This window comes from Brachycentrus maculatus, unplaced genomic scaffold, assembly GCF_059751285.1.
Source record: "Brachycentrus maculatus isolate JH-2025_06_01 unplaced genomic scaffold, ASM5975128v1 h1tg001267l, whole genome shotgun sequence".
Taxonomy (NCBI): Eukaryota; Metazoa; Arthropoda; class Insecta; order Trichoptera; family Brachycentridae; genus Brachycentrus; species Brachycentrus maculatus.
In genome coordinates, this window is record NW_028281942.1 from 27,259 (window position 1) to 36,862 (window position 9,604).

The 9,604-nt window shown below is 41.2% G+C and overlaps 1 pseudogene across 1 annotated transcript; it reads right to left on the bottom strand.

Annotated features, from left to right (window-relative positions):
* Window positions 1-421: 421 nt before the first annotated feature.
* LOC148299249 (uncharacterized) lies at window positions 422-9,064 on the bottom strand (annotated as a pseudogene). The gene is made up of 2 exons (XR_015839105.1): window positions 986-9,064; window positions 422-873 (listed from the first exon to the last, which is right to left on the bottom strand). The product of XR_015839105.1 is annotated as an uncharacterized LOC148299249 (transcript).
* Between the last annotated feature and the right edge of the window lie 540 nt (window positions 9,065-9,604).

The window sequence follows — 9,604 nt, forward strand, 5'->3', positions numbered from 1 at the left end:
CTAAAAAAATGTCAAGAGCTCATTTTCTATTTTGTGACAGGCGATGAAGCGCAGACCGAAGGGTGGGAAGAGTACTTCAAGAACCATCTATTCAAGAATTATAACTTATTGCCAAGTCTGGTTGAGCTGGGCCCAGCCCCCTGAATGATGATGCATTTCGAAATTAATCATGATTCTAATTCAGCAGTCTATCCCAACCCCAACCCCAACCCCAACCCCAACCCCAACCCCAACCCCAACCCCAACCCCAACCCCAACCCCAACCCCAACCCCATACTTTGAATTACTATGACTCAGGCATGAATCTGCAGGCATTTTGATCATAACATATTCATCATATGATAAATTAGTCATACTAATCCATATCATATCATCCATATCATTCAATGCATTAAATATAACGAATACTATTGATCGATCACATAAATCCGAAACCTGCGCTCCCCCATGTTATTGCGACTTTGAGCCTCTACTTCATCACCTATTTGGAGGGATAATTGGGTAGGTCCAATTGATTGAAGCAAGTGTGTGAGCGAGGAAGCTGATTAATATGGCAATCCTTGTGAATCGATACTTTCTGGATACCATTCATTCCTTGGAGATGCGAGAACCCCTCCAAGGGTATTTTGGATGTCCCTGTAATGAATTGTATTACGTGCGCCAGCTCTTCCTTGGTAAACTATTCGAGTATCTACCAATACCACACTATTTCTTTGTCGGTGCTCAGATAGCCAGCATATTCTGTATTCTCCTTCAAGTCATTCAAATCAATCGTGGGCATCCCTGACATCAGCAGTTCCAGTTCCTTGGCCTCGAAGAAACTTATATGCTACTTGGAGAGCACTTAGTAGAATCCTTCCAAGAATTTGTCAACTTGCGCAGCGATGGAGTTATGCATGATCGCCAACGAGTATTTTTATATGTATTCTATGCTTAAATATAGCTTTACATTGCTTGTTTTCTTAGGTGACTGGGATGTTTTCGCCGTTGGGGACCAACTCCTTTGTGATGACCTTCCCGAAGTAATCGTAGAGATAGCTAAAAGTGTACTCGTCGCCTTCTATTTTGTTATCTCTCAGCCACTTCATCGAAGTGTAGAAATTGAAGTCCTGTTGTTCAAGGTCTTTGAGTTCTAGTTTTTGACCAAGAATCATTTTGTAGAAGGATCTAGTGAAAAAGGCGTCAATAAGCATACCCTAAGATAGAGCCTTGGCTGTAAACCTGCCGATAAACTTGAAATAGTTCAGATGTTCAGAATTTACATACGATTTAGGGTTGGGGTGATAAGTGTTGCCGGATTCTGATGACTCGAACAGTCCATATTCGCGATTGAATATTTCCCTGGATACTTCGAGATACCACTCCTTCTTCACTCCTCCCGCATCCTCAGCAGGCTCATCCACAAATTGCACTTTAATGCGGTGTTGCAGCTCTTTCGCAGTTCGATTCATTATCTGGTTATAGGACTCCATGAATAAATTCTGACGGTTGACCTAGATCATGAGCCTGGATCGATTTTTGTTGAGCCTGGGGTTATGCTGGAAAATGAATCTCTTTGTGTCGAAGTCGAGCAGATGAGGCAGTTGGAGGATAATGCCAATTGGCTCTTTGCTGAGTGTCCTCCCTTTCGAGTACAAATATTTAATGATGTTGAAATGAGTAGCTTTGTTCGCAATGAAGATCTCTTCGAGCTCCTTCACGTCTGCCAGCGTATAGGCCGAAAATATTTCACTTAAGAATTAACTGAGCTCTGTAGATTGGTTTTCGTGATAGGCCTTCAAAGCCTCGCCGTGGAGTTTCTTCAGGTAAGGAATTCTGGCGAAGCTATACTTCAGCAGCTTCGATAAGATCTCGTATTTGGGAGGCTTGTCGGACGGGAACTCTTTGAGAAATAGTTCTTTCATTTGTGTGTCCTCTGACAGACCACTCATGTTGTTATAGAATTATGCCTTAAACTTCTCATCCCTAATTCCTCTGATTATCTTCTGCTTCAATCTGGTTGGTAGTTATGTCACTTTCTTCATGAGCTCGGTAGCCAGAGCTACATGGCCGTTGTCGAGGGCTATGTCGAGCAGCTCATAAAGGGGATAGTACCCCTACGCGTCGCCCAGAATTTACTCGTTGAGAGGAATTTTCTATTCGCAGTAGCATTTGTAGTCGTTTTTCCCGATCAGGAAACTCTTATCCCGATATATGCATTTGGTTTCGTTGCTGTAAATGGTGTCTAGTATTGCATTCATGAAGATCTTACGATTTATCCCCGTTGGAATCTTGGTGTCGGTGATCCATTACTATTTCTACTCGCTATAAGTGTAATCTTTGACGTTTAAGGATTCGATGTTGCGGGCATAGGCGATGAGAGTATTGACGGCAGTTCTTTGCGTTTTCTTATTTGAGAGGAGTATCTTCATGCCGAAGAGATCGAAGTTCGGGAACCTCGTCAGGATGCTTTTTGAGAACTGTATGGCAGTCTGCTCATTGATATCAGAGAACATTTCCTCAGGAGTATCTGGGAATTTTACTTATTTTTAGGGCTGGTCTCTATGTTGGAACATCTCTTCCTCTTCTTCGAGCTCTTAATTTTCGATCATCCTTTCGATGAATCTTTGCCGATGGTTTTCAGCTTCCGCCCTCAGTTATGGCGATAAAGTTATCAGGAATTAAGGAGTTGCTTCCATTAGGGTCTGGGCTCGCAGTTGAGGATCTAGCGATAAGATGAATGCCACATTTTCGTTTTGAAGATTAAATCCTGTATTATTTGATGGCACGCTTCCAGGCTGATTATTGTTGTTGTTGCTTGCCCGCTATTGGGATTGCTGATTTGCTCTTTGAGTTTGCATGAAGTGATTGAGTTGCTCTATCTGCATATCTTCCGGCAAACAATCGAAGAGTTACTCATCAAGTCCACAATCACGTAAAAATGTTTGAGGAAGGCCCAACATTACTAATATTTATCGATTCGGGCCGACAGGCAATTATTCGACCATTTAAAGTTGTCCAGGCTAATTTGGCGGAACTTACTGAATCATTTAATTCAATTCCTGACCAATCGACTCAGGCTTTTCGGCTGGCTTTGGCAACTAATTTTAAGCATCTTCAATCTTTTCAAGCTCAGGCTCTTCGACTTTATCTGTTTCTTCTTTTTTGTGGGGTATTTAGACCTTTTCTGCAAGGTTGGACTCCTATTTTTTGTCCGAAATAGCGCTATCGTCTACTTTTGGCTGCATTTCTTATTTATTTTCAGTCTTCTCAGCAAGTTCGAGCTCCTCAGCTTTATTTTTTGTTTCCTTCTCTTTCTCTACTTCGGCTTGTTTCATTTATTTTTTAGCCTCCTCCTCATAATCTTCAAGCATAGTGAAGATCTTTCCCATATGAATTTGCTCTGCTCCTTCATCCCTTCGTTCCTCTGCGCCTAGCCTATTCAGCATATACTGCCTAATAATGCTATTATCGTTAGGATTTCTCATGCTGAGCTGTTTTATTTACTATTTGATCTTGTCGTTTTCTTCCTTGACGGCCCATGGTTACTTGGGGTCAACGATTTTGGCCAATTCAACGATGCGCTATTTGAAGATATTCGTCTTCGTGAATCTCTGATCCAAGAGGGTCCTTGGTTCTTTTATGGTGATATTGAAGTTTGTGCTCTGCAAGTCTTCAGTTTTTAATGGCTAATTTGGAATCATCGCCACTTTCGTCTCGTTCACGGAAACAACCCGCTTGGCTTCGATTAGCACATGCTTAAATGCATCTAGGATCTAAACCAATAACATTTGCTTCGGTCCACTGACAGCAACTATTTCCACCTACATCTTTTGTTATAAATCTTCCTGTTTTATTTATTTATTTTCGGCTGGTTCTATTTACATCTACTGTCGCTCAATTACGGGTTGCTAGCTTTGAGCGAGTAAAAAATCTTATCGAGGGATGAAAATCGATGAAACGCTTTGGGAAATTTGTGGCTATCGGCTCAATGCTCTCCTCAAGAGAATTTGCCGGAATATTCCTGATCCACTTAACTCGTCTTCTTCTGCGATCATTTAGTCCTCATCTTGCTCGCCACCAAAGCCCATGATAATTGTGTTCCTGGCTGGCCTGCCGAGATCCAGTCTCCTGATGATGGGATCCAGTTCCATAAGATCTCTTTCCCTATTGGCATGCTTGGCTGATTTCGAATAAAACAAATCCATGTTCAAGAATTGTTTCTCAAGGGTAAACTAATTCTGTTCATTTATTCGGTATTTTGCTAATAAGCTCTGAATTGTTTCGTGTTGGTAGATCAGGTACAGGGCCTCTGAAATGAGGACATGCTCAACGGGCGGGAGATTCGAAGCAAATTCTCTTTCAAATAGGGACTTCAAGCTCTATTTTTTATCATCCGAAAACGCGATGCTTCCTTTCTTATTGAAGTTTTTAATTTGTAGAAAGTAGACGACAGCGAGCAACAGCCACTTTTATTTTCGGGATTCTTCATTTTCGATGAACTCAACTATGATCGTGCTGATCAGATAGTCGGAAAAGGTTATTTCTCTGGTGAGGAATAACCCGTTCCTGACTAAAAGAAATGTTAAAAATGCAATGACGCTTCCTCGCCCTTTCGAAAACTGCTTCTTGAGGAGCCAGCTGAAGAATGAAGAGTCTCCAATTTTTAAAGTCATGCAATAAGGAATCAATATTTTGTAAAACTGTAGAGTCTTATAGAGTTCCTCGATGTACTTGTTCTGCTCCTCCAATTTATCGCAGTTGACAATCAGATCCACCATATCGGATACAATGATGCGCTGAGTCGACGTGAGCTCGTAGGAGAGAAAAGGGCAGTCGAGGATTTCGCTATTGAAGAAAGAGTGTTTGTTTGTGTCGAAGAATAGGTTGGTACGATTTTTTTTCTTGTAGAACATTTTTTGGCAAACGATATTCAGGTTTTCGTTATTCTCGAATTTCAAGAACGATTTTGCAAATTTCTTTGAATCGACTTCGATTAAGTTGGACTTCACCTTATCCAAATCTGTGTTTTCGATGATAAAGCTCTTGATGTCGAACTCCACATTGGCCTGCGCGAACTTGCTGTCAGACTCCAGCACTATACTCACCAAAGAGAATATCTACTTCTTGATGTAGCCCTTTCCTAAGCCCCTGCACACGATCGAAAGTACTTTTTGATTGAGTTCAGCATGTCCTGCCTTTGTCATTTTATAGAGAATTTCGCTTTCATTTTCAGATTTGATTTCGAGGCTCATTAGTATATCAGCGATGCACATCATATATTATATCATCCGAGGAGTAGTCTTTTCAGTGGGCATTGGCAAGGTCTTATTCACTATCTTCAGGATCATTTCGCCTCCTGCTTCGTCTGTCTTTTGGATGAAGAAGAGCAGCTTGAGCGTGATGCATTTTGCGTGCATTCCGGGGATAAGCTTGGGCTGCTTTGTAATGATATGGGTGATGCAGCCTGCGATTATGGCCAGCTTATGGGCACTGAATTCCCTATTCAGCTGATCTAGCTCCTAGAATATCTTTTCGGAGAGCTGGTCATACTTTTTGCCTCTGTAGACTTCATCCTTGAAAGAGTCTAAACAAATAAAGAGCAGCTTTTTGATCTTGTTTCCTTGTTCGGAGTAAAGTTATTTGAAGAGTTTGGTGATCATGGTCTTGGTGCTCAAGTTAACATTTTTGACAAAATCAGAATATGTCATTTGTGCTAAATCCTTTGTTTTTTCGGGAATGACCTGAGTCTTTGCCTTTTTCTGCTGGGCTTACCTTCTGGAATGCTCGAGCACTAGTTTCTCTGGGTTGTTCTGGATCCACTCGAATATGGACTCCGGGTCTGGGTTCTGCACATGCTCGAAGGCAATGTCCACATACTACTGTTTGACTCCCATCAGCACTAACTCTCTCGATATTTATTCCAAAATGCGCCGATTCTGGTCTGCAGGCCGATTTCTATACGGGTTTAAAGAACTTCCTTGCTTGTTCGTGACTATACAGTCCTTCAAGTGGCAAGCGTCCAGGACAATCATGATATCTTCGCAAAGGACTCCTAGCTCAGAAGAGCTGAATTCAGAAATTAGGGTTTCGAACTGATCCCATATAATGCCGAATGCGTACTACTCTTTGCCTTTTTCTTCAAGAATATTGTTAAAGAAGCACGGGCCTGCGATATTGATTGAAGGGAACAGAATATTCTATAATACCTGTTTGGCTTATTTGCTCCAATATTTCCTTTTCTGGGTGAGTTGCTACTCCGGAGTTATTGCTTTGTTCTTTTCGACTTCCGCTATGGCATCAGGAATCGAGTATAGGTCAATTGGTCTGGACTCAAAATTGCGCATGATGAGCTATTTCTTCTTTTTATTTTTGCCTGTTTCCTACTTGTTCGGTAGTTGTGAAGAGTCCTTGTTATTGGATAGAATTCCTACAATGTTCTTGACGATGCCTACGAACGATTTTCGAACTTGAGTGTACAAGACACTGACTATATTAATGGGCGCAAACTATTCTTTGCTCATTAAATATTTGTCGGTATCCTCTTCTCCGCGCCGATGCATTGAGTTTTTCAGTACTTGTGGTTTTTTGAGGTGGCTGTTAATTTTAGTGGTGGAGAACCCGAAAACATCACTAATTAATAGCAAATCTCTAATTTGGATATCCTATTGTTTGGCACTGAGGGGTTCGAATAGCTGCGATGCTGCTTTGATAAGAGCAACTTGGTCTTTGGGCTCAATCAGCTTACTGCTATTGCAAAAGTAGAATCGGAACACATTTGTTAAGTCTTCAGTCACCGATTGGATCTCTTTATATAAGCATGCATTGCGTTCAAACAAGCACTTCTCGAGGAGTTTCTGCTCTGACGATAATTGTTTATCATTATAATTTGCTACCAGCCTCTAATAGAGTTCATGAGTCAGATCGTTGAGCTGCTTGAGGATTTGAATAGCGCCTTCATAAACTTCGATTCCATAAATCTCCGTCACAGATTTCAATTCCATACTGTTGATGAGAATCCGGCACTTTTGAAGGAACTTGGACTAAGACTTAACCCTTGGGGCTAACAATTACTACACGGTGCATGCTCGGAGTTATTTGATGCTTTGTTCAGTCATGTTGTCATCTTTGATTTATTTCAACAGGCTCTTGATGGAGTCGCTGTTTATGGTGTCCTTTGAAAAGTTGGAGTAGTTGATGATCCATGTGCGCATGTTGTGGAGAATGGGAATATTGTGAGCATTTTTGGCATAGAGCTTGAAGAGCAGATCCGCAGCTCTGTCAGTCGAGGGGAGCTTGACCCTTGCGGAGTAAAACAAACTCATCTTATATAAGTATTGGTTGATTTTGTTAAATTCTTCCTCAGTCTTCAGGTTTGGGTCATCAGGCTTGGCTTCAGTTTCGAGGATCTCGATAACTTTCTTGCCTGCTTCGATACCGATAGCAATTAAATATCCCCGAGAAGCCAAAGGAGGGCTAAACAGGTTTCTGCTCAGATTTCGCAGTTTGGTGTTCTCATCGAAATAGTGATTCAAGAATTTTTTGACGGCTGTTGTGTACTCTGGGCAGTTCTGTGGTACGGTTTCTCCCCATCTTTCTAGGATTAGTTTAACCTTCTTGAAGCACTTCCACTATTTCCGGAATGTTTTAATGTTAAGGAGCACTTTTCGAAGGAGCGTACTCACATCTGATTTGTAGTTCACGATGAAGTTATACTGTTCCCTGATAAAAAGATGTGCAATGAAGGAGATCAGATTTAGGGCATATGTCATTGTGTGCTAAGCATCCGGGAATTCTACAACCCACTGGTTTGCGATGTTCAGCATGTCTATAAGGGTTTTTTCATTGAGTTTTTGCGTCATTATTTGCATGTCGATATCTATGGTTCTCTCTGTTGCCATGAAGTACTTTGTGAAGGTGTGGGTGAGATGAGCAAATAGCACTTTAGTTTGCAAACTCTTCTCTTCCTACTTTATTTACTAGGAGCTCGCACTTGAAAAGGGAGTTTTGAGTGGTTTATCGAGATGAGCACTGAGCTCTTTTATGAGTTCAATAAGACACGGTAATCGATCTTGAATCGGCATAAACATCTAACTTTTGATGACAAGTCTCGTCTTATCGACCATTTCAGGGGTGTACTTGAAGAATACGGTCCCTTAGTCGACGATCAGCATTTACTTCTTTAATCCTTTAAACACATTCTCGTTGCTGGTCTCAATCGCCAACTCTACAATTTTCGGATTCTTTAGGAGTTCAGGATGTATTTCGCACTTGTCTGTCAGGTATTGAATCTTCCCCTATTGCACCGATATCGCGCAGGACAAGATCTGTTCTCTGAACTTTTTACTAAGTTGGTGGACCTTACTGTTTTTGAGGGCGTATTCTAATACTTTTGCGTAGGGCTTGCTGTAGACGGTGGTTAAGAGCTTTTAGATATCTTCTTCAGTGGGCTTTTCGAATTGTCCGCTGGAGTGCATGAGGTGGTCAGAGATGACGAGCCTCAAATAAATGGAGCCCTCATCTTGCTCTGGTGTGAGTTTGGAGCAAATGAGGAATTAGGACTCCTCCTGCATCTAGTTACCGACTTGGTTTTTGGGCCAATTGAGAATCGAGTGGAGCTTGGTCATGAACTTGTTCTTGTGATCCTTTTTGTCGATGTTTTTGGTGATTCGAATCACGGCCTTCAGGACTTTGACGAACTAATCGACATCATTGATCGATTTCAACAAATTCACACAGCTCTCGAACAGGCGCTCCGAAGTTTATTGCCCAGGCTTCTACAGCGCGAAGATAAAGTCGAAGAAGTTTATGGTTACAATTTAGCTGAGGCTCCTTTTCGCATCCGTCACTTCCTGGATAATTTCGCACAGGGATTCATAAAGCGTGACTGAAAAAATAGACCTTGCTTTATTGGAAAGCTTCTGGATCTCTTGCTTCAGTTTGGAGATCTACTCATTGGAGTTCATGATCTGCTTAATGGTGTTCAGAATTTCTGGTTTGCTGCCACAGAATAAGGCGTGGATAGCACTGGCATAGAGCGAGTCTTCGTTCATAGAGACATCTACGATTTAGATAAGGCCGAAGTCATCTTCATCCATTGCGCTTGAAAGATTTTGTATTATACATCGTAAGAGACTATCTATTTTAAATAGTGGAGCTCGAACCACTGATCAGAATTCAATAGATTCAACTATATACCCCTTGAGTCTGCATTTTAATACTATGACCTAATTCGAATTGTCATATGCAGTACACTCTCGTGATGCAGTGGCTTAAGTCTGCAACCACATCCTATATGGCATTTATAAATAGTACCCATCAAATATTAACTGCATAAATTACTATAAACTGAATAAATTAAATGTATTGCCTACCTTATTGTTCTCATGAGATTTATTCGAATTTGTGGGATAATGCAAAGTATATAATGGTGAGCATGATCTTCGGCTTCGAGGGTATGTATTTGTTTTGAATAAGAGACAAATGGTAAATCAGCCTCTCTATTTTTTAAAGGTCTCTTCAAAGTCTTGTTGAGGTATCTTGATTACATACAACTCGGTCTATTCGGTAGTCGATTGAGAGCAGTTGGATGAGGAACAACATGGTTTTAGTTCGAGCATTACAA